This window comes from Aulonocara sp. 'chitande type north' Nkhata Bay, linkage group LG7, assembly GCF_057382095.1.
Source record: "Aulonocara sp. 'chitande type north' Nkhata Bay isolate Kocher_YH1m ecotype deep benthic linkage group LG7, A_spYH_male_GT1.1, whole genome shotgun sequence".
Lineage (NCBI taxonomy): Eukaryota > Metazoa > Chordata > Actinopteri > Cichliformes > Cichlidae > Aulonocara > Aulonocara sp. 'chitande type north' Nkhata Bay.
Window position 1 is genome coordinate 48,400,467 of NC_141350.1, and position 25,711 is coordinate 48,426,177.

The following is a 25,711-nucleotide window of genomic DNA, read 5'->3' on the forward strand; positions in this document are numbered from 1 at the left end:
GGATTACATGAAAAAACAGAAGCAAACGAGACAGCCTAAATCCACTGAAGAACCACAACAAGGTCTCCAAGATACACAGAGCCACCTAACTGCTGCCGAACCAAACACAGATCTCCATTTTTAATAAAGTTTTTAAAAAATGATTTCATTTCATTTTAGGTTAACTGATAAGTAAAAACTACCAATGACAAAAGACGCTTGCTTTAAAGCAAATACTTGCAACTTCAGCCCAATTCTGCAGCTGCAACTGCATTTATGTGAAAAATCAAAGTGCCTGACATCATACAAAGCTTTTAAATATTCAGACATGCAGTGTGTGACAATAAGCTGTTGCCATATCAGAAATATTGTGCAGAGATATAATGTAAACAGCATCGATTTAAAAGAAAGCCCATACATAACAGGTAAAAATATACACTTCTTCCCAACAAAAAGTCATGGAGGGAGACACATTTCCCCGCTCACATTGTAGTTACTCAACCACTCAAGGTAGACTCTTCTTCTCACCACCCACCCACCCATGCGTGCCCTTCCTGCCGCTCAAACCCCCACCCACTCACCCACCCACCGTTTACACTGACATACATCTGAGCAGGACCCAGCACCTTTTGTCTTGGGCTCCCTCCTTTGTTAGTGGCTGGTGGACACAGCAGCAGCAGCAGCAGCAGCAGCCTGCATGCCGCATGTCTACAGTAACAGGGAAGTGACAGAAAACTGCATCTCATCAGCCATTTACCTTTTTTTTTTCTGACTATCAATCAAGCATAAAATATATATTAAAAAATATTAAATCTAATATACATATATAGAATTATATATAATTAATTGTTTAATTTAATTTAAATAGAATACTTTGAATTCTTGATTTTTTATTATTTGGATGAAAACAATAAACCTTTTGTTTGTCAGTCACTGGGAGATTTTTTTATATTCTATATTTTATATATATTGGGATGTGTAAAAATATACAGTTTAAATTATATCTATCTTTTAATATCGGGGTGTGTATAGTGAATCTGTGTATCTATGTGTCTATCTGTGTGTTTGGTTGACTTGGGAAGCAGCATCACCACCAAAGTGAACTGCAGATAACCTCATGACGTTGCAGACATGGTATGCAACCCTATATAAAATTGACGGTGGCCGCATGTATCTGGTGGTGGTCTGCGTCGCTTGATAAGGCTTTGCAGACAATCTGACTTCAGTCTAGATGAAGGATGAGCTTCTCAGGCACAGACGTTGTCCATCCTGCTGATGCTCCCTCGTCTCATCGTAAACTCTTGTGCACCCTCTGGTGCTTGCTAGTCTCCCAAACTTCTTTGTGTAGCCTGCTTTGCAGATTGTCTTCCTTGTCTGTGTGGTTGCTCATTATTCAGAGACAGACGGATCTCAGGTCATCTGCAGCTGCAGCAAAGGAGAAGCAGGAAAGATGGCGATCATCCACTAGACCGACCGAGCGCACGCATGAAATACGGAGGACAACTTTTGGGAGGATCGCTTGAGGAGAAGATTGTACCAGTGAGTTTTTTTGTGTGTGCTCTTGCTCTATATTTCCAGTTTCGTCAAGATTTCGGCTGAGCTTTCAAGGTCTGCGAGAACGTCGGTATGGTAGATCATGGGATATAATTTGGAGAGCGCCTCGTGAATGACCTGGAAAGAGCTGATCTCCCCTCGTTTCTCCCCCATTTTTTTGTAGTCGAGGTCCATGCTACCACTGAGAAGGAAGTCGGGGCGAGATTTTCTCCTCTCTCTCTTTTTTTTAATCGGGTGGTCGCTCTTGCTGGCACCCGTGCAGCCAAAGTCAAGTGGGTCTTCTCGCTTCCCAGTTAATATCCTAACCAGCCTAGCGCTTCCTCGCTATGTCGCCTTTCGGTTTGTTGTCAAAGTGACACAAGGAAATGGACGCGGCGGTGTAAAGAGGCTCGCCTGCGTGTTTCGGCAGCACCGGAGCGCCAGTGTTTTGTTATTCTGACATGTCTGGTCAGGGGAATTATTGGCCCCGGCTGTGCACCCCCCCCCCCCTCTCTTCGGCCGTGCGTGTTGTTGCGCGTTAGCTTCATGGAGAAGCCATTGCACGGATTGCTCTCCTTTACCAACCAGCCTCCATTAGCGACACAGTGGAGCTGGCATAGCCGCTGGTCCAGTCTCACACACACACACACACACACACCATGAAAAGCCATGTCCACTGTGTGGAGGCTATATGCGCTCTCCACCTCCCCTTGCTTCTCTCAATTTTTAAAAAGGAAACCTTAACGTGGTGGCGATTTTTGAGTCCACAGTGCTGGAGCTACTACACGTCTTGCTGGTCGTGAAATCAATTTAAAAGCGCAGTGTGGCTTCTTCTTCTGCTCTTTCTTTTTAGATGTTTTTTTTTTAATTCAAACGGGTTTTTTTGGTCCTCCTTTTGCTTTTCTTCTTGGGTGCTTCTTGCTACACTCTTAACCCGCATGTGCCCTTGCACTGTTTTGGATGTCTATTTGCTGTCACTGGTCTCAAGTCAGGTATGTCACACTAGTGAGGGCTTCACCATAAAATGGAGGAAGGCAGATGAGTATCCAAGGAGAGCCCTGGAGTCAGATAGGCAGGATCTCCCCCCACCTCCCCCCCACCTCACGCCAGAACAAAGGTTGTGTTTAGAAAAAGAAAGAAAGAGAGAGAAGGGGGGGGGTTAAAAAAAGAAAAGCTCGGCCACATCCTCTTCTTCCTCCTCTTCTGCTTCGTTTTCAGCTCGGAAGTTTTAGTCTAAGAGGAAGCAGAAGAACTCTAAAAAGTGAGGTTAGATCCTCCAGTGTGTGTGTTTGTGTGTGTGGGGGGCCTTTCGAGGTTAACTTCTTCATTTTTAACCCCTGGCTTGCTTGTTTAAGTCATCTTGATTTGAAAAACTTGCTTTTCAAATAATTCTTTATTTTTGCTAGAGATGTACTGCTGAGGCTTCTGGAAAGTGTGCGCTTGTGATTGGCTGGGGGGGAGCACATGGATGAGACAGGAATCCTAAGGCTCAATAATGCAGTGTTTTGACCATGCAAGTAGTTAATGTTCAACAAAAAGTGGAGTCAACACACACACACACACACACATGCTCTCTCGCTCTCTTCTCTCTCTTCTGGTTGAGTGTGTGAGGGTGAAGTAATGACTGTCGCAAACAGTTTCTTAAAGGAAGTTCTCAAGATGATTCTTTTTTTTCTTCTTCTTTTTTTACTCCGTGCTCTGGTCAGACGAGGGTTCAGATACTGTCATGAATGTGCTTTAAATTTTGCTCCCTTATGGCTTCCCCATAATTTGCAAAGGAAGCAGGAGCCTCCACTGTGCACGTTACTGTAAGGCTCTACAGACTTATTTGGGACTTATTTGAGATTCTGGGTCCTTTTGGAAAACTTGTTTTAGACTTGCGATTGAGGTTGTTGGTCATTTATTAACAGCCTCTCGGTTGCAATGCGCTCCGCGTTCGCTCTGCAAGCCTTGGGTGACTTTTCACACATTATATCCAAAAGGTGTCTGTTGACCAGCCTGGTAGGAGAGTGTGGGGGTGGGGGGCTTGAAAGCTGTAGTGTGTTTGTCTGTGTGTGGGTAGACGTTCTGTGTGTGTGTGTGACAGAGAAGGAGAGAGAGGGAGTGTGTGAGGTTGTGCTACGCTCTGCAGTTCCCCTGGCCACTGTGTGAAATCTTGCTGACAAGGAGACTGTGAGCTTGACACACTGTGCTGCGACAATGCCGGGGCTGAGAGGAGCAATCAAAATGGTGGCGAGGCTCCTTCTCCCCGGCGTGGCAGGGCAAACAGGTTCTCGAGGAGGAGCCAATAGAGGACAGAGACGGGCAGGAATCTGCTGCGGCGACACATTTGCATCGCTGCAATGCAATGGATGCAGTCAGGTGGATGGTGGATGTTCTGCAGAAACAAGCCCCCGTGATCGCAGTGTTTTGTTCCCGCTCAGAGTGTGCTTCTCTTTGCACTTGCAGTTCCTGTAATAACTTTCACAAGTCTCCAGCACATTCGTGGCCTATTCGTACTACGCTGGCGGGTGACCTATAGTCATATACCAAAGCCCCCTGGACTGCGTGAGGGCCCCTGAAGTTCCCTGTAGGAATTTCTTTGTTATAATTCGGCAAATGACACTCATGTGTGGCAGTAACATATATATGTGCCACACATATGAATTAAAAACTGAACAACGCAGGGTCCTTAAAGTGGCTCCTGTATTTTTACATAGCCTGGAAGGCAACTATCTGTAACGCCCATAAGAAAATCAATCTTTCCTTGGGAAATATGTATTTTGTAAGTGGAAACTAGTGTGCTGGTAAACAAAATAGGCTTGGAATTTAGACTGTAAATAAGAGGAAACATCTTGTGCCCCTTTCCTGCTTGTATTTCTGAGACTAAACTAAGAATTTCACAGAGCCAGAATGCTCTACTCAAATTTGATCTTGGACTTTTCTGCTGCTCTGTTTAGTGTTTCACTCTTCTGCTCGCTTCGTGTCTACAAAAGCATTTCTCTGCTGGTGTAATCATCACCAGTGACGTACAGAAAACCTTGGGGCAGGGCTGTGTGGGAGCACATGTGTTGGGTCTTTGAGCTGCATGTTTCTGAATGATCTTCTAAGATTTAACTGAAGTCATGTGATGACACGAGCAGATGTGCACCATCATGTTGGACTGAAAGGCTATCGCTGAATGTCCCAATGTGCATTCCCTTCTTCCTGTTGTCTCACTCTTCCTGTTTTATTCTGAAAGTCCCGACCAAACGCCGTGACACTGTGACCTCCACTGCTCGATTACTGTTTGTTTTAAAGAGACTACACCTCCAGGACCTGTAGTAATTCCAGCGAATGTTGCCTTAATTTGCATTAAGTTTGAAGTGGAGAATGGCAGTTGGGCAGTGCTGTTGTTTGTTTAGTAATAAATGGTCTGAAAAGCAGATCAAGATCATCTCTGATCGGGTCCCCCTCTCACTTGTGATGTGGTGCAGCAGACAGTAGTGTTTTGGGTTTTATTTTATTTTTTTGATGGACCACTTTCTGTCTGACTGAATATTTGCATGTAGCGCACGCTCGTATTAAACTGTTTGAATTTTAGCGCGGCATAGAAAGAAAATTTTAATACTCAGTGTTACCATAGCTCAGCTTTAAGGTGGCGGGGGGAGGAATTACATAACTGGATTTGTTTGCAAGGTATTTCAGGATTATGTTAGAAAAGCTTGACAGAGAGGACGGAGGATCAAACAAGAGAGACTTCTGTGATGGTTTGAACGCTCGGAGGAAGTGGTCATGAAGCCCATCACCCCCCTCTACACACACAAACACACATACATGCATACAGCTGCTCTCTCTCTCTGTCCTTCCCTCCCCTCCCTCCATCTCTCACTCACTCACTCACACTGGGTGATGCACGTCTCCATTCTTCTCTACCTGGGGCACTGAAGAAGGCTAAGGAGACGCACAAAAGCAAATTGAAATGCTCCAGTGAGTGCTTTCTTGACGTGATGCATGGCTCACAAGATGCAAGTGTAGCAGCAGGGCCAGGCTGCAAGTGTAGATCCAAAACACCACAGTCATCACAGCACAGCTGCAAGGGGGGAAAAAAACCCCTCACTATTTTCTCCTGACCTTCCTGCCTTCATAAGTAGCCACCAAACACATGCATGCTCTTACAATATGCCCAAACCTGCTCTGCCCATCTGAATAATTTAATGCTGTTTAACTGTAGCGGGTATATTTGAAGAACTAAAAGGCAATATCATGTCAGGGTTTAAGTGGAACAAGGAAGTAGCTTCTTAGAGGTGTCATTCCAGTTTCTGTTGTCAGTTGCGACGTTATACTGCTGCAAAACTGGTTCCTCCTCTCTGCTTTCCATCAGAACATCAACAATTCAACTGTGTCCCGAGGAAGAGAAAAAAATGCTTGTGTAGCTCAGTGAAGCTTGCAGTTGTGCCCTACCTTTATCTAGATCTGCTGATCTTTTCAGGGTGCATATTTTAGGCGTGTGAGGGACTCGTTTTGTTGAAATTCAAGGTCTAAAGTGGCCGTGCTGAAGAGACAGCTCGTCTGGTGGGATAAATTAAGCAGTCTACACGGCGTCCTCAGGTTTCCAGCCTAAATTCAGGATTTGTGCTGTTCTCTGCTAAGACACAGTGAACCAGCTCTGTCAGTCTCGAGCTGCCTGTGGTGGGGAGGAAAAAAAAAAAGGAGAGAAAAATTCTTTGGAGACGCCCGTTCCTTGGGCAGTGTGGTGCCACCAGACAAGGCCTTCATTGAGCAGAAACAGGAGTGGTCTTGTAGATGGGATCCACAGTGGCTCAGCCTCCGAAGCAACAGAACTGTCCAAGGACGATTAAATATTTAAGAGCTTGGAAAGGAGGTCTCAGTGGTAAGTTAATATTGATGGGTCTCATCTTTCCCTTCTCAAACTTGTTGAGTTGACTCAAGAGGTTGGTTTAGCAGGTCTGGAGAGGAACCTACCTTCTTTTCTTCTTAAAAAACTTTGAACCTTCACAGAGTTTGTTTGCAGTGTTTCCTGCAGCTGGCTTTTGAATTTTTCTGACACCCCCCCCCCCCCCTTTTTTTTTCAGCTTCTTCCTGTGTCCTGTCATGGTCACTGTGAAACACTCCATCCTGGCTAGCTTGTAACCTCACCCAGTCCTTGTAACTGTAGTAACTGCCATGTCAGGCTTACAAGGAAGTCAGCATTGCAAGCTTTTCTGGCATTTGTCCACTGAGCACTACTTACAAGAAACCCTTCAGTGCATCTTGCAGTCCTTTCATGTAATCCTTTCCCCCCCTTTCCTTACTTTTTTTGTGAATTGGGCGAATAGAATACAACCAAAAGGCATTTTGATGTGTAAAATGGAAAAACAGGAGTAAAATTCCTGTTGCCTCCAGCCTCAGCCTCCAGCTGAGGGTAATTTTCCTGACAGTAAGTAGGCATTTCAGTTATACTAAACATTTCCCTCGATTGTAAAGTTTGGTACCTCAAGAGCAAAACTTCGGGGTCATTTATGGACAATTTTTGTGAGATGATGCCGATTTATCTGAGACAGCAGTGGATTGATTTACGTCAGGAAATGGTTTCCTAGGAGAGATGGGCTTCAAGGCTGCACGGAATGCAAGGTTTCCTGGACCTAATTGTCCTTGTGGAAAAACACTTCCTGGTTTCTCTCCAAGATCTGTCCTTCACTTGCCCCACTCTTGTTTGTTTAGCCCATGAACCCTTATGTTTCACTTTGGAGAGATCTGACTCAAGCATGTCTTCAGGCTCATGTGTCTGACTTATGTGTTGTGTGCAGAACAACTTCTTTTTTTTTTTTTGCTCTAGCCTACTTGTGTACACCACATCTTTTGTCAGGATTTTTTTTTCTCTTTTAAGCTCAAGGGAAGAAACCTCTCGAGAAAACCAAAAATATCTACTTATTCCCATATAAAATTGTAAAAATAATCACGCCTGAGGCTATTAATTAAATTGTGCACTTAATCATTTTTGGATGGAATATTTAATCGTGTTGCTGAGGGTTGCCCCAAGTTTTCCTCTCTTATGCTTTTCAGTGTAGAAAAGAAGCTCTAACCTCTTTCATGGAAATCTTGATTAGACCACGTTAGGTCGCCCATATAAGTATGATGTCGCTCGCAGAAGGTTCAGGACGCGACATCGCCTCTAAAGTGTACTCGACCGGGCGGTCGAAGGAGCCACGTTTTAGATGCACGACAATCAGATCTGGGCTCTTGTCTTCACCCTCGGAAGAACAGCAAAAGGCAGGTTCGCAGGAGGCCATCTTTGCAGTTCACAAAACCACGCTTTTCACTTCTGCTTTTCTCGCTGACTGCAATGACAGCGTGCAGAGGAACCGACAGGAGGGGAAGCAGCTTGCTCAGGTCTGCGCTCTTAAAGTTAAACACTTCCATCTGTGTAACAAGATAGCAGAGCAAGCAGAGGCAGCTCCACTCAGCTGAGCAGGACAGTCAAAGACCTTGAGGAGCACAAAATGGTGGATGGCCATACCACTGATTCTCCAGCATGATTGGCTGCGTGTCTCCTTGGCCACTGTGGGGCTGGCTGTGTGAAATGGAGTCCTCTGTGCTGAGCGTTGGCCCAGCCTCAGCTCTGATGCAGAAGATAATTCTGTCAGCCTCGAGAGAGAGAGACGAGAGAGCAGCCAAGTGAGGTGACTATACTAAAAGAAGGCAGAGGACTCGAGCCATGTTTGTGTCTGCTTGCTTCTGTTTCTTATCTTCTAATCTGCTGTCCTACTTGATCTCCCGGGTTCTGATTTCTATTAATAGCTATTTAAAAATATATATTTTGGTGCTTTTTAGCTTTAAACAGACCTGTAACAGGTTAGGAAGGAATCAGTTGGGATTTATGTTTTGGCTTCGTTTGTAGGAATGAAGAAAGTGTCTGTGTAAGAGTGTTCGGTATCTCGGTATCTAACCTTCACACCCAGCAGGCTCAAGCTGAGGGATTTACCAGACCCTTGTTTTGCTGCTTTCAGCCTTGAAGGTCACATAAATATCTCTCAGGCTCGTGATTAAAACGCAAATTCACGAGATTTAAAAGAGTGTCAGCGCTGCATATTAAGTGGACTTGTATTTTTTTTTTCTTATTGGTTAGTTTTCACCATGACAACCTGAAGACGGCAGCCTCACAGCAGATAACCATTAATGCTTGTCCCTTCCTAATCTGCTCGGTCATTATCATCTGTGCAAAAAAAAGGACCAAATGTTACTACTGAGTGCTCTGCAGTCGTCCTCCTGTTCAGAAGGAACAATCTGAGCCCTTTGCTAAGCACAAAGGCTACCCTTGGTGCAAGGTTACTTGTACCATGATGGCCAGCTGCTGCTTCTTCTTCTTCTTCTTCTTCTTCTTCTTCTTTTGCTTTTTTTTTTTTTTTTTTTTGTTCAAATGCAGCTTTAGAGAGACATGGATTTGGCAAGTTGGATGTCTTTTGATTGACAAAGGGAATGTCTTGCTTTGCAAAGTAAGTCTATATAGAGGTCAGCAAGTACACTGATGTTAAATGGAAAAGGCCAAGTGACTGGTGATGGGTGATGTCAGGTAACGTGTCAGAGAGACAGGCTGATCCAGGCGCTGTCTGACCTTGTATTATACATGACTGACATAAACTAGAAAGTAAAAACAGGAAGAAGAAAAAGTATGCTTGATATTTTCTTTTATTCTTCCTATTGAGGTCTGCATTTGAAACTGTTTTCGTGGTTCAGTTTATGTTTACTTGTTCTTGGTCAAGCTTTTTGCTATAAGTGTGCATGTGTTTGTTTGATTTTTTTTCCTTCTAGTTTTTTTGAAAGAGAAAGTTATTCTGGGCTCATCATAGCATTCCAACTAGGTGCCGTGCTAAAAGAATTCCAACTTTCCTCTTTTTGATGTGAGGATTTGCTTGAAGGCTTCAGTCACTCAAATACTTTGAGGTCCAGAGATCAAAATCTCTGGACTGGGGGGGCATTGCTGACATTTATTACAAAGGTGGCGTGTCTTCCTTTTGTTTAATGTCTTGACCGTGTGGCGAGTTGGGACCAGATGTTGTATTCTTGAGCTTCCTCTTTCAGCACGATTTCAATATAAATGTGCAGGCCAGTATTAATAATTGTATAAAAAAAACTTGTTCCTCCAGTTTTATTGTTCAGAGTTGGTGCATTATAACTGATACGGTGCCGCTTGCAAAAAAGTTAACTAACTTGCGGTTTAGAAGTAAAACTCACAGAGGGAAAATGTGAAGAAGCCACTGAATAACATCACAATTCGGGCTTTTGCAGTTTTTTAACGTTGTTTGCTCTTCTTTAGTTACACAGATATCATGCTGTATTGTGATACTATTGTAACTGCGTGCAGTGTATTGCAATAGCAATCAGTTTGAAGAGCAGTAATGATTTTCTAAACCTTTATCAACTGACACTAGAAAAACATATCTTTGTGTTTCATTTGGTTTCCCTTTAGTCATCTTAACGGTATGGCGGTTAGCCTACATGATCTTCTCAGTTACCCAGAATCCTTAAGGGTTGCCTGATCCTGCTGCGATGAGTTGTTTCTCTTTTACGCCCTTTGAATGTGACACTCGTGAAGGTCAGGCTGCGGCAGATCAGCAAAGCTTGCTGGATTGCAGCGTCTGAAAGGCTCTGCACCTGCATTTAGCAGTCTCTCTGACACAAACCAGGATTACTGAGCTGGATGTTCACAAAAATCTTCACTGCTTTTCATTCATTCTGCTCAATTGCAGTTAAAGTTTAGACACAAATGACTGCTGTTTGTCTATGCAAAAATGGGCTACTTCTGCTTTGTCTGCTGTTTTTGAGACTTGTGCTGATGTACGGTCCAGTGTTGCTTGTGTTCATTCTGATTAGAAAAAGCTGATTTTTCCAACGTCAAAATAGTGCAGTTAATAAGCATAAAGAGCCTGCATGCTAAAAAAGTAACGTTTCAGATGGGGGGAAAAAAGGTAAAAAATTAGATGAAGGTTTTCTCTGAAACACAGCATAGATGGATGTCATGGAAGGAATTATAGAACCATGAGGACCACATGTAGATCAGGTCATCTTCCTATGATGGACACTTATAAAGAGGAAGCTCAAAAGGAAAAACTACCAAGAGGCCAGCAGCAAGCTAAAAATATCTGAAGGACTATATAGCAGAGTCTGTCCACAACATGCAGTTAGCAAGAGATTCATGTGTTCTGCACACTTCTGAACTCTCTGCGGGGCAGCGGCATGAAGATTTCTCTTCTCCAAAAGGCACATTTTAATGTTGCAAGCATGTGGTTAATTCCCATGACAGGAAATGGAACTTGTGGTCCGATGAAATCAAGGTTGAATGTTTTGATCTTACTCGCCAAATATGGAGGAGTGGTACGTTTCAGAGTGCAGGTCAAAACCTTTATACAGCTGTTGTGTAGATGGAAGAGAGAATAAATTCAGAAGATTTTGAGAGAAAATGTAAATAGAAATATTTATCATGACTGTGACTGAAAATATTCCTGGGGTCTTTGGAAAAAACTGACTTTAGGAAGGCAGGAGAATCTCAGGAGAATATATATATATATATATATATATATATATATATATATATATATATATATATATATATATATATATATATATAAAATAATATTTTTTTTTTTTTTTTTTTTTTTTTTGGAATGCCATATACCTCCTGAAACAGATCTCTTCTCAGATTTTACGCCCAGCATTTTTATCAGCCACAATGGTGATTATGGTGTTGTTTTCAGGCTTTGGTGTTTAGGGCTCCGTTGCAAAATGTAGCCCAAAAGAGCCAGAACTAGTAGAAAGGCCACTCCTGGGTACTTTGGCATGTGTTTATAGGTCTGTGTGCCTGACGACAGATTTTGTCAGCATGATGGCACCATGTACAGGTGGGTAGCTGAGGTCAGTATTATAGCCGTGTTTAAAGATGGGTGTGGTCTGAAAACACATTGACTTTGTGACTTCTCCTTTAGTTATTAGTCAGATAGCTGATCATATCTCATGACAATGTGGTGGATTTCTGGTGTTCTGGAAGATGTTTGTGACTTTTAGACTCTGCAGAGTTGGCTGATTCATTTGAAACATGATAGAAATGCCATGACTATTATGGTATTTTTTTTCTTTTTTTGGTTTTTCCTAAACTGAGTAATAATGCTGGTCAAACCGCGCTGTTATTTAAAAAAAACACTGTCTTCTTAGAACCAAAACTAAAACTGAACAGAAATGTGACAGAGAATATTTAAGTTCAAATATATGCTAATGCTCGACAGGCAGAGCATTGCGTGGTGGCATTGCTGATGTATTTTCAGCCCTTTTTCTGTTGCCTTTCATACCCTTCCCCATCCCTTTCATTCAATTCCAGCAGATGTCTGATGAATGTTATGACAAAATGTTCATACTGAACATTATTGATTCCTCACATCTTCTCTGAAAAGGCCTGGTTCATTGATCGGCCAGGTGGGATCGATGTTTCATCTCGGCACATTCAGACTTCCTCAAATGAGTAGGATCATGTGATCACGTCATTTAAGGAAGCTCTGTGCTCTGATCACAGGCACAGAAGAATGAGGTCAGTGTCCAACTAACTGCTCTTATCGCACAAGCTGTTGTAACGAGACAGATATGCTCATCAGTAATATAGTGGCAAGATAAATATCTGTCAGATTCAGGTTGCTTAAACCTATCAATGTCATTGTTTTAATTATCAACACTGCCAAAGTAGCAGGAGCACCAATTTGAGTATAATATATGGGGTTGCTACTTTCTGTTTTGGTATTTCTATTCAAGAACTCCAGACTGTGAAATCAGTCGGGATATCTGAGCAAGTCCCAAATATATCCTGCAGCTCCCCAAATATACAGCCAGAGCATAAACGAGCTATCTTCTGCAACAAGAAGAACAAGGAGTTCTGCAACAGACGGTAGTGCACACTTACCTCATTCCACCCCACCCCCACCTCACTCCAGAGTCCAGACCTCAACAACATTGAGTAAGCCTGGGATTACATGAAGAGGCTGAAGCAGTCTAAATTCACAGGAAGACTGCTGAAGTTCCTGAAGTTGCTCAGGGCATTCTACAAACCAGAAAGAAAGTATGCTTAAGCACTGGTACTGTTTCAAAAGCAAACAGTGGTCATCCACCATAATGATTTGGTGCTAATATTATTTGGAAGCACTTTTGTGTTATTTATTAGTGCCTTTTTTGTGCCCAAAGCTGTAAACTAGTAACAAATATGTTACAAAAGAGATTACTTCATTACTTCATCTATTACATCTCTTCCAACTTTGGATTGGTGCAGCTGTGCAAGTGCGGAGCGTTTGGTGTCTTTCAGAACCAGCTTTCACTTCATCAGTTTCTAAAACCAGTTGCATGCTTGTTGGTACCTGTCAAACATTTGAACACACCCACTTATTGGGTCTATCCAGTCATTTAAACTGGTGCTGAATGTAGGAAAAAAACCCTTCCATAGTTAATGATGAATTATTCCACCTTTGGACTCAACACTTTTTTGTGGTGCCACACTGGTGACAGATTTTGGGCACCAGTTTTTTCTTTTTGTTTTTTTGGTGGAAATCATCACATTGTTTGAACACTGACTACATTGGTGGGAAAGAGTTAGCTCTGAGGTTGCACTTTCACACAGTTACTTTTAGCTAAATACAATGACAGTGTCCCGTGCTAAAATAAGGACTGTTTCATGTTAAAAGTCATGCCAGGTTTGAACTGATTACTGAAGTGAGAAATAGAAATTGCATTAAATACCAAAACAGTAGGTGAGACATTTGACTAAAAACAAATGCAATCACTCTGCATGATAAGTTGCCAAGAGTCCTCCAATGTGCACCATCAATGATGGCAACAGATTTAATAGAAACAATCATGTGGTTGTTGAAACACATTAGATTAAGTGTTGAACCAACAAGCACATCGCAACTTTAGGTGCAAGCAATCAGTAATCAATCCCACATTAGCGATGCACAGCCCCTACATGCAGGATCTCTACATTAGAGTTTTACTATGCAAAAGGAAACTACTATACAGTGTTTTTTCTGTCTTTCAGTATGTTAAATCTTCTGTGATTGGACTGAGAAGGTCAGTCAGGTTGGACAAGCCTTTCTGTTTTGAGCCAGTGTTGTTATCTGCTACACTGCCAACAGATAAAACTTCAACTGTGCAGCAACAAAACTCTAAGCTGCATGCAAATTTTTTTCGTTCTTCAAGCCCGACTTATATTTCTAGGTTGTATTTGAGGGCACCCTTCCAAAATGAACCAAGGCAACTTTCAACGCTCATGCAAAGTAATTCTTGATCCTTTTCAGGGGATTAATGCGCTGTGGCATATTCACACCCCATGGTTTTATTGTTTGTTGAGACCTTCAGGTGAAGCTACACCACGAAAAGTCTGAGACAAGTTGCTGCTGGAACTCTGCACATTGTATTTTAGGATGTTATGCTGTGTAATCTTTGTGATTGTTGTGTGTGTGTGTGCAGTGCAGTAAATTTAGACGCATATGGGTGCATGTAAGCTGACAGTACAAATGTTAATTATGCTTCCTGGCTGCCCTTTGGCTGCTGTCTCAGGGCCTGTAGCATCCTGTGTTTGCTGACCCTAACAAATTAAATTAACTGATAAATGTGTGGCTTTATCACACTGTTAACACTGTTAACCTTTCTTTAAAATAACATTTTACCTGCTATTATGATACGCTGTCAACATATCAGTGACATATCACCTTTTTGAGTCATTACGATGAACGTTTAGCAAATCAGTTTTCGCTACTGCAATGCATTAATTTAAAAAATTTGGAAAAAATAAACGAAACCCCCCCCCCAAAATGCAGGATTTTTAAAACCGATAACGATATTTGATTATTAAGAAAATCCAGTATACGGGTTGTCGTTTGTGGCGTTAATATCAACACTTATAGCATGGTTGAAGGGTGTTTCTCTCGTCTTTTATGTACTTTCAAAATTTTCATTTATCGCCCATTATAAAAGCCAAAATTGAAATATCGTCTAAAAGCTAATATCGTACGATATATCAGCTCCATATTTATTGGGCCTCACAATAAAGTGTTTTATCTTAAAGAGTAACTTTTTTCTAAATGCACCCGTTATACAACAAATCAATTTATTTTGAGCCATGTGAAAATTCTGAAATCCAATGATTGCTCTCTTTTAGCTCTTGTGTTGGTTCTTGCTACAATAGGTCGCTCAAGGACCACTTTTTCGCTCTGACGCCATGAGCGCACACATGGTAAAAGCAGCAATGGTTGTTAATAGTTGAGTAGGGAGCTGTGTTAAGGCGGAAAAGGTAGTCATCACAGAACAGGCCTTTTTTAACGGATACGTTTTAATGGGATTTGCTAAAGCCCTAACAAAAATATAAAAATAGTATGTTAAGATTTCCCACAGATGTGGAAGGAGTGAGTCAGTTGTCCTGACCATCTAGTCAGTGTCTGTGGTGGCTCTATATGCAACTGAGCAGTCTCAGTGCTAGTGGGAGCTTTGTGTTTTTCCAAAAACTGGGTTGTCGTTTGCGCTTTGTTATTTTTGCCTTTACGTTCAAACGCATGCAAGTTTAAGTGGAACTGTCATAATTTAAAAAGCTTAAATGCTGTCTGTAAAGTGCTTCCCATTAAACAATTAACTCAATTTTTTTAATAAAAGGGGAACTAGTCAATGTTGTCTATAGTTTAGTAGCTTCTAATCACCTCTGCCTAGTATGATGTTGGTCTATTAAGTGCTGCCATAATCTAATCAAACCCACATGGACTCTATAAGGCATTTAAGGTGCCCTGTTGTATCTGACAGTGAGAAATTAGCAGATCCTTTAAATCCTTTAAGTTGTAAGGAGCAGCTGAAGCAAATCAGACTTGCTGTAACAAGTCTTCCAACACCATGGTACTGATTCATGATTTATCCCATTGTCCATCTGTATGTACCATGTCCGATTGGTAAGCAACAAGGCTGTTTGTTTAAAGGTGCTCCTGACAAGTCTGTAGAGATTAAAAAAAAAAAAAAAAAAAAAGTTCTCGGATGTTCGGTTCATTAAAGCTGTCCATTTCAGTTTTGCTCTTTTCAACATACATATGCCAGGTAACATGAGCTCTTAATATATTAATATACCCCCTACTTTTGTGTGCACATTGCTGAAAGATAACAACCATTATTTGTTTCACTTTTAGGCGATCTCTAGTCTACAAGGTTGTTAGAAAAAAGTGAGAAGGACCTTTTCCAGTTTCTTAAAAGCAAATTGTGACGTTTTTTAGATTGGTTGCATTGTTTTCAGGCAATATAATCTCAAATATGATCGAGCAAGTCAGCAAATCGTCACGGTATATACACTGGCATTTTTGCTTGAATTATTTAATTAAGCATCAAATATTTGCTTTCAGGAAGTTTCAGTCTAATTTAAATAGGAACTTCAGATGTTTTTTTTATTTTTTTTATTTAACTGTTCTCCACCACATTAGGCACCAAATCAAGTTTGTCCATTTAAATATGGTTCATCATCATCAAACTGCCAAGCTTCATTAAGTCACTACTGCTTTACATCAGCCGAGCTGGTTTTCCTGTTTGTGTCAAAACAGCTGGTAAATAATTTAACAATAAAAGACCAACGGGATCTAATACTCCGTCTAATGATTACAGTGCGTGAACAGGTGTAATATGACCACAAAAAATGAATCTGAGGCCTTACATTGTTGGTTTTCTGGTTTCAAAGTCTCACAGTATCAGGTAAAGAAAAGGTTTAACAGTTTGGTGCCAAAATAAATATTTCCTGCTGCTGCTTGACTTGACCCACACTTGCATCAGTTGATTTCACGAAGATAATTTGAGCCTCCACTTATAAAGACTGACTTGCAATGTTAAGGAACTGTTAGGCAGGAAAGAGGTCTTCTAAAAAAAAAAAATTTAATGTGTATGTACTGAGATGAAAATGGAGACAAAATCCTTTTTCTTTTTCCAAGCAAAATCATGAACCATACATTCATTCACAATGCCCTCATTCCTGTATAAACTTGAGTCATCCCAGAGGTGTTCCATGGGTTGAGATCAGGACTCAGGCCAGTCAAGTTCTTCTACACCAAACTCATCCATGATTTTATGGATGCTGCGTTTGGTGCGCTGATGCTTCCCAAACTGTTCCTACAATGTTGGAGGCATGACATTGTCTAAAATGTCTTGGTGTGCTGAAGCATGAAGAGTTTCTTTCATTGGAACTAAAGGGACGAGCCCAACTTCTGAAAAACAACCCCACACCGTTAACCCCCCTGCTCCCCTCCACCAAACTCTACACTTGGCAAAGTGCAGTCAGACAAGTCGCGTTCTCATGGCAACTGCCAAACCCAGACTCTTCCATTTGGTTGCCAGATGGAGAAGAGTGATTCGTCACTCCAGAGAGCACATCTCCACTGCTCTAGAGTCCAGTGGCGGATGCAGTGCTTTACACCACTGCATCCAACGCTTTGCATTGCACTTGGTGACGTAAGGCTTGGATGCAGCTGCTCAGCCATGGAAATTCATTCCATGAAGCTTTCTACACATGGAGATGATCTCAAGGCCACATGAAGTTTGGAGGTCTGTGGCAACCGACTCTGCAGGAAGTCAGCAACCTCTGCACACTCAACATCCCCTGATCCCTCTCTGTGCTTTTACACGGCCTATCACTTCATGTCTGACTTGCTGTCATTTCCCAGTCGCTTTCACTTTCACGACTGGGCTTGTTACACAGGTGGCATCCTTTCATGGTACCAAGGTGGAATTCACTCCTGAGAGTGACCCATTCTTTCACTAATGTTTGCAGAAGCAGTCTGTATACATACATGCTTGATTTTTATATTTTATCTGTGTCGATTTAGACATGTAAGTAGAAGTGCCCCATTCAGAAACAAATGTTGTAGTTCAATGTTTACTAAACTTAAAATATGTTCCATTAAAGATGAGCGGGAAAGCATGCAAAGGAGCAGGGGGGAAAAATGCTTAAGGCATAATTCGATAATAAATGATGAACTGACCCATACTCATCCACTACTTAGAATTCTGTTAAATATCAAATCCTGTTATTTGTAGCCCATTATTGTTATTTAAACGGTGCCTGTCAGCAACATCTTTTAGAGCTGATAGGATTAACAGTTAAATTCATCAGACAAGCTTGAAAGCCTGAGGACACAATGGTGGTATCGTTTAAAAAGTATTGCCTGAATTAAAACCAAGATGAAAAGTTACAGCTGCAGTTAAAATTTTCTTACATATTATATGCCAGTCATAATTCTCCCAAGTGTCTGATCCATTTGTTCATTTGGCCTCACAGTGCTGCAGTTGTGTTTGACTAAATTTGACTACATTTTTAAACTTTCTTCATGTGGAAAAAACCCCAAACACAACTACCAAAGGCTTTAGGGAATAACTAGACAGTCATTGACTTGTCAAGACTTGTAAGATGGCTCAAGAATCGTCATTTGAATTAATAATTGAGGATCTGAAAAAAAAGCCCGGTGAGTAGTTTCTCTTAACAGAGGAAGTCGGGACTTAGAAAAATGCAAAAAGCAAAATCTGTATTGAATGTGTCAGCTGAACCTTCCCACATGAGATCGGGGCACCATTCCTCTGTATAGAGCTGCTTGCAAAAACAGGGTCTACACGGAAGAGTCAGCAGGAAACCTCACAAAAATCGACATGGGAAGCATGCAAAACACCTGCAAAAGCACGTTATTTTGGAAAACGGTGGACGCATGAAGATTAAATTGCGTATAGCTTGCCAATTGTTTAGCTTGGGAGAAGAAATATTCTGCTTTAGCATTGTCTGTAACCCATTGCAACAGACAACACTGCACAGATATGAGGACGATTGGATTGCACTTAAATATAGAACAGTCTGGATGCGTCAGTCATGCAGTCATTCAAAAAAAAAAATGTGAAACTGAAAAGAGACCGGTTCCCACATCGAGACGAGTTTCCAAAGCATACCTTTAAAATCTAGCATGACCTACTTAAAGAAACTCAGGCTGAAGCTTTGGAGTGGCCTTCATAGTCCCCTGAATTGAAGAACATTCAAAGTCTCTGGGTAGACATCTTAAACATGCTGTGTGTGCAAGAAGGCATAAACATATCACAGAACCTGACATGATATGCAGGGAAAAGTGGGTTAAAATTCATAGAGAGATTTTGATGGTCATGCTCTCCTTGGATTTCACAGTTCAAACAATCAGTAAACAGATAAACTAATAAAAAGGTTTATTTCAGCTGTATGTCGGTGTGCATGATGTGCTTGCAGCTTCACTTTGTTTCAATTCAACTCAGGTTCTAGTTACAGTGATTTATATAGTACTGTGCAGAACCCTCGAGCCTCCCCTCATTTCTTTATCTTCTGCCAGTGACTTATTGAAATGTGCACATATAAATGAAAATGAAATATTTCAGAAAAAAAAAACCAAGTTGTGTAATTCTAACAAACTTAAAAGTCAAAATCTGGTATGACCAACTCTTTAAAGAAAAAAGCAAGCATATATCAAGATTGACGGCAAACTTGTGAGATAAACGTTGGAATTTAAGTTCTCATTGTCAGATTCATTCTTTTTGGCTGAATATCATATTGTTTAATACTCTTGATTAAATCTTTCTATTGCAGCAGCACTCTGCCGCAACCTGCCATATTTCATGAATAATGTTCAAAAGACAGGTGTGTATAGACTACTGAGAGGAAAATGTTGAAGAAGAGATTACTGATTTTTTTTCTTTCTTTTTTTTTTTTTTTGTAAAGGCAGTCTTTTTGTCATCCTTGTGAAAACCTATCATTGGATATAAATATGAGTTATTTTCACAGAGTCAGTGTGCCAGCATGCAGACGCTGCTGGTTATGAACCTGCTTGTTTTGTAGTGGTGTGCAGCAGAAGTCTTGTCTCTTGTGGCTCTGTGGCTTTATGATAAAACAATCATAGCAAAGAGCTGCAAAATTTGACTCCTTGTGGAAAAAACCCCCCATAAAATAAAGCAAAGATTTCACTTGGGTGAACTAATCTTCTATTAGTGAGAGTCACTGCAGTCTGCTGTACGCCCGATATGTCCAAGTTGATGCAAGGTTTTTGATGTTTTAGGTGTAAACTTAACAGTCTTGGCAAGTTGCTGTTAAGCAGCGACAGCTCAGCATGGTTTTCTGCTGAATGCATATAATCTTGCAACTGCAGGTACATTTTGTACACTGTCTCTTCCATTATTTTCGATATACTACTGCTTGCTAAAGTGGTAGCTAACTATGAATATTTAAAGCTCCGCTGGTGATGTTGTTGTACCGGTGTTGGGTGCTGCAGCACGCTGAATGAGTAAGAAAAAAGTCTACTTCTCAGAGGTGACTTCTGGCAGGGTAGAAAGACTGCTCATGAAGGAGGGATGGAAAGGCGCAGATTTTATTGAATTTTATTTCCTTTTCCTCTAACGTCCCATTTATCTGGACTAGATTTGTGGCTAGGTGTACCTTGTGAACCCTTAGGCTGGGTGTGGTTCCTGGCAAGGAGGCAAATGTGCTAACCATTACACAATGGAAACATTACATATGACGCTTGGTGCATTTTTAGAAAAAGTTACTAAAGGCTGTTAAAACTGGCTGGGTGTTGTGACAGAGTCACTAAGGTAGCAATAATGAGACGAACTGAAGTATCACTGCTGTGAAGAAGATTTGTCAGGTTCTTAAGCTAGTTCCAAACATTCAAAGCAACTATTGTAATCCTGAAAACTAAGACATGGCTGTGAATGGTCTGCTCCTGCTGCTGCTGTGTTTGGCCATTACTTAACTACTATTAACGTGCTTGAGTTTGACAAATTCACTGTTTTTCACTCATTTGCTGAGTGTGCTCTGGTGAATATTACCTTTGCTAACATTTTGCTCTTCTTCTTGATTTTTCTGGTGGTTTGTAAGCAGCATCACGGTCCATTACCTCCACAACTGGAGTGCGAATGGGAAAATCAAACTTTACATTTACTGTGTCTCATAATAAATACCAGGAAAAAACTATATTTTAATGGTAAATTAGATTTAGATGACATAATACGCCTCGATAATCTCTGTAATCTTTGCCCCATGTAGCAAACAAACATCTGTATAGAGAAGCTCGACAGTTGAATCCATGTTTATTTCATTGTTTATATTTCAGCGTCTTGCTTTGTTTTCCCTCAAACCTGTGACGGGCAGTAACTTGTTTATTTTATGAGTTACTCATAGCTGTGTTAGATGTTGCGTGCTATTTGTGTTTGAGAAACTCTTAAAGCACACACTCTGATCTGGTGTCTTGAGTTCTCCGGGTCCGCTGACATCAGAGGATGGGAGTAGACATCTTGATCTCCAGATCTCTCTTTCTCTTGTTTGTACAAGAGGCCAAATTCTCACTGGTATCATGACGCAACGTTTTCTCCTCTGCGAGACACAATGAGATCTTTCTCCGGCTTTTCCTTTTTCTTCTGGGTAAACCCTGGTGAAGCACTGCGGGCTAAAGAGATCAGGATTTGGAGTATTGTGTGGTTTCCTACACATTTCTGTCTCTCTGCTTTTAAAATTTTCTAAAATTAAACATATTGATATATTTCTCTGTTGTGGTCATCTAAACTCTGCAGAAAACACGAATAAATACATTTCCATGATTCTGGCTACCTGCTGTTATTGCCACTATCATTTTTTTTCCCCTTTAAAAAATCAGGCTGTCGTTTTCATTCACTGGGTCATTAATTATTGAGGATGTGCAGGTTGACGAGATGCACATCCTGCCTTGCTTGCCAGATGACTTCTCTGTCGCCAGGATGCATGCCATATAATAATTTAACACATCTGTGGACTTCTCTCTCCCAGACAGCATGAGATGGTTGCGCTAACCAACAGTTAAGGACAAACCTCTGTACTCCTAATCAGCTTAATGCTGGCTTATTCAAAGGCCCTCTTTCAGACAGAGCAGCTGCTGTAAGCCAGTTTGAGTAGAGGGTGTGACTGCTGGCAGAGCTTGCCAATGCAGTGAGACCGGTTGGTGATTAACAAATGTCAGTAGACTTTGGAATCTGGGGAGCCCAGTCTGATGGCTTTGTCCTCTTTTGCTTGCACTGAAGGTCTTCCAGGTGGCTCCGTCATGCACTTTCACCGCCTCCCACCCTTCCCTTCCCTTCTCGTCCTTTCCCTCTCAGATCTGCTCTTCCCTTTTTGCTTCTGTGTGCCCCTGTCTCCTCAGGGCTCAGGGTTGCAGAGCGCTCTGAGATAAAGAAGTTCAGACATGCCTCACATTTTTAGACCCCCTTGTGGAACGTTGCTGGCGGCTTCCGCAAAATGCTTTTGCCGTATTTTGCTCCGCAGAGTGGCGGTGGATGCCGCTTGCTCTGACCTCCGCTTTCTTCCTTTTAGAGAGGGACATCCAGCATTTCTCCGAGAATCTCTTGATGTGAGAGATAATGTCGCCGAGAAATGAAAAGACTGCACAAAGTCAGGCTGGCAAGAGCGTGAGATGTTTTCTGCTGAGCCGTGTGGGCAGAGAGCTCGGGTATAGTACTGTACATCTGGCAGATAGATTTCTGTCAGCAGCTCTCCAGCGACAGGCTGCCTGCCTTTGAGGAAGAGGATCAGATCTGTGGGTCCATGTTGTGTGCTGGCTGAACACCTAAGCGCACATAGTCAGCTCCTAAAATGGCTGCCCTTGAAGCTCGGCTCAGAGGAGGATCTGAGCAGCTCAGTCGCTGTCTGTTAGAGCCCCAGCTGACTAGATGAAAGCAGTTACACAATCTCACCCATTAACTTGGTGTGGTGCAGGGACTGACTGCCTGAAAAGACACAGTGAACTCTGAGGCAAATTCTGGTTGTGTACAAGGGTTGTTTTTATTTCTCTCCCACTCTCCTCCCTGGCCATCTCTCTCCCCTCCTTCTCCAACGGGATTCTCTTGATATCCATGTCAAGGAACCCTTCATTAGGAGACAACTTTGTTCAAAACAGCAGTGAACTGCCAAGAGAGCAGGGTGGGGCCACGTGGTGAAGTTGTAACCTGACCCTGAACAACAATGGCTCCCCTGGTTGCTCAGGGACATGCTGGCAGTTTGGCTGGCTCTCGTGGAGCACTCCACTGGCTGGTCAGTTGGGTGTGGGAAGCACGGTAGGATTCCCAACTGTCTCTGGCTGGATCTCATTTGAATTGCAGTGGGAGTGAGAGTGGGGGGACTGAAAACGATAGTGTTACTGAAACTACATTTCACAGATAGCTATCCAACTTAAACCTGACATAATAAATATAAGTAGAATAAGTATAATTCTTTTTTTTCTTCTAGTAGTTCAGTTACACTGGAAGTATTTTTTTTTCTTCACTTAAAATACTTTATACTAGTTTTCTTTTCTTTTTTTGTCTTTTTTCAATTGTTGTTGTTTCAGAATTGAACTCATGAATGGGTGGTGGGGGGGGGGTGTGTGAAAAAACCAATAGCAACAAATGGTTTTTTGGACCTTTCCTAAAATAAGTGTAATTCTCCACTTAACACAGGTTAATATAGGGTGATTGTGTATTGCTTTTTATTTCCCTCTCAGTTCCATACACACACTGTATGCAAGATGGATGTAGCGGGCAGGCCTGAGTGTAAAACTGCTTCCTTGTTGGCTAACGTCCTAAACCATAGAGATGGTAACCAGTGCTGTGATTGCAGGTAGTTTGTATGGAAGATGCAGACTTGTCTGCAAACACTTGCTTATAAGTTTCACAGAAAATTCACCTTCAAGGTAAAAGCTGTACCTTACTGCTAAAACATTTCCAAAGGCGCAACTTTTACTTTAATAGCGTACAGCTTCCATTTCTGATTTGCATTGTACTCTTCACGTTTCCACTTGGCGCGACCTTTGCAACTGGCTGGCAACAAAATCTGCATCTTCCACACAGGCAACTGGTGCAACCTGCTACCAAAGCAATTGTGTAGAGGTTTGTGGTGTGGTTTCGTATACCTCTTTGTGAACCAACTTAATATTACCACTGCCAGCAACCACTGACCACTAATTGTGCCCATTGGTCCCTAGTATCCAGGTTACCAGAGGGTCACTGACCAGTCTGTTGGCCTTCGTGAGTGCTACTTTTTCTCGCAACTGGTACTTGTCAGGTAGTTGCATGCAATAATGCCTGTGCAATGAAGGCTTTGATAAATCTTAATATAATATGAACTTTTTGTAAGAAAAACAAAATCTGTATGACTTGAAATGAGAGACTGAGTCTATAAAGTCTGTAAGAGCAGGTTTACAGTCAGACATAGAACTGGATGTCTTTTTGTAACCATGTGTATCGCCCCCTAGTGGCTGTTAATAAAGCAGGTTTAAGGCGCTTCTGCTTTGCCGTAACATTTAAGACCTGAAAGACAGGTCAGTTTTTTGACTTTCTATGGTTTCACATCGTGGAGCGTTTAGTGATCATTTGTAGGCTACTAATGTTGCTTCGGATGTCTTATCTCTGGCTGCTGATATCTACTTTCAGATGAAGTGTCCATGAATGGTTTTTCCATCTGGTGAAGGCACGATTCGACTGTGCTTTATTTTTTAAATTCACGTTGTTCTAAATACTTGGTTAACAGTACTTGTCTTGGTTTTTTTCCAAAGTACATCGCTAGTTGACATGACCTGATTTCGGTGTTTAGTCATCTGTTCCAGACCCATGCCCACAAATTTCAACTGTGGTGTTCTTGGTCTAATTTAGTCGTGTTGTAGACATTTAATGCACTGCAGCATTCAAATGAACAGGCCTAAGCAGATTAATATTTTACTAGTCTATTTGTTTTTATATATATTTTTTTGCTTTAAAAAATTTTAGATTCAAGGCTTTAGGTTTATGGGATACTATTTATTTTGTGCCAGTCATATATTTTTATTTCTTTCAATGACAAAAAGTACAGCAGTAAGATAGGATTTAGTCATATTCCAGACATCCAAGAACAGTGCAGTGTAGACTATTTTCTTTTATTTATTTATTTTATTAAAACAACAAGGGATCGACAAGGGTCACACTGGAAGTGTGAATCATTAATCTTCTTTGAATATATTCAAAACACTTTGGCCGTCGCCTAATAGAAAACAAATGAATAGTCATTGCAAAGAAGTGGGTCTTGGAAAAGAGGCTTGATTTTCAGCTTGAAAATGTTTTTCCGTTGGTAAGACCAAAAGGGTTACATTTAACTCAGTGCATACCAAAGTAGTCTTCCTGGGATGTCAGACACGGGCATACAGTCCATTGTAACCCTGACGTCCATTTGTGAATCGAGCCAGGGAGTAGTGTGGGGAACGTCACTTGTCATTCGTCATTATTAAACTGCAAAGTTGTACAATAAAGACAGGAAAAAAAATTTATAAATTGTGCAAAAGAGCACTTTTGTTATAGTCTGGGGCTTCTCATCTCTTCCACTTTTAACAGATTCGAGCAGAAGTGGCGTGCAGTGTACGTAAAGTGTGTTTGTGTTTGGTGTTCATTTGTGTACATACCACTTGTGTGCACAACTTCCCGTGTGTGTGGGTTTTTTTTCTCTTTTTTTTTTTTTTCATTGTTGTTTTAGTCTTTTTTTTTATTATTATTATTTTATCCATCCTGCGGACATGCAGTGCTGTAGAAAAACAAAGGGAACTCATCGCACTTCATCAAGCAGGCAGTGAGGAAGGGCCACCTGTGCTTTCAGAGGTGCTTTAATCCATCCTGAAATGTTCCAGGTACTTTTCATGAAACTCTTTTTGGTTTGAAGGTGTAATCATCCTGAAATATAGAAACAGCATGAGGAGCTGCTGTTTGCACAGCAGGGTGTGTCTTGTTCTGTGAAACGGCTCCATGCCGGTTGTGTTGAACAAACCTAAAGACTCCCACACCACAACCTTACTCATCCATACTTGTTAGACATTTGTTGGTTGTGTGTTTTTTGTGTGCCCTGTCCTTGGACACAAGCAGTTTGGTTGGGAAACTTGCCAAAGATGTCAGCTTAGGTAAATTCAAATTATACAGTTCCTGTTGAAATCAGGCCACAGAGGTGCTGATTTAGTACCAAAGTAATGTAATCTCTTAACCGTCGATTTGTGGCATAGTTTTCTTTTATTTGCTCACTTATTAAAACTAGTTATTTTTTAATAAGCGAGAAACTGAGATAAACGGTCTGTTTATCTCAGTTTCTCAGTTTTGTCACAAGTTTTCTGTCTTTTGATTTTAGAAATCCTTTCTTTTTCATTTCAGGTTCTGAGATGTTTCATGTTAAGAT

At 41.4% G+C, this 25,711-nt stretch overlaps 1 protein-coding gene across 2 annotated transcripts in view; it reads left to right on the forward strand.

Moving 5' to 3' along the window:
- The first annotated feature begins 1,253 nt into the window (after positions 1–1,253).
- Positions 1,254–25,711, forward strand: part of znf462 (zinc finger protein 462) — a 55,265-nt gene continuing 30,807 nt past the window's right edge. Inside the window, exon 1 of one of the 2 annotated variants that reach the window (XM_086300915.1) lies at positions 1,254–1,518. The gene's annotated coding sequence lies outside the window, so the exon portion shown is untranslated. Of the gene's footprint in view, positions 1,519–4,394; positions 6,365–25,711 lie in introns of those variants that run through there. The other variant, XM_086300916.1, reaches the window with a different exon arrangement.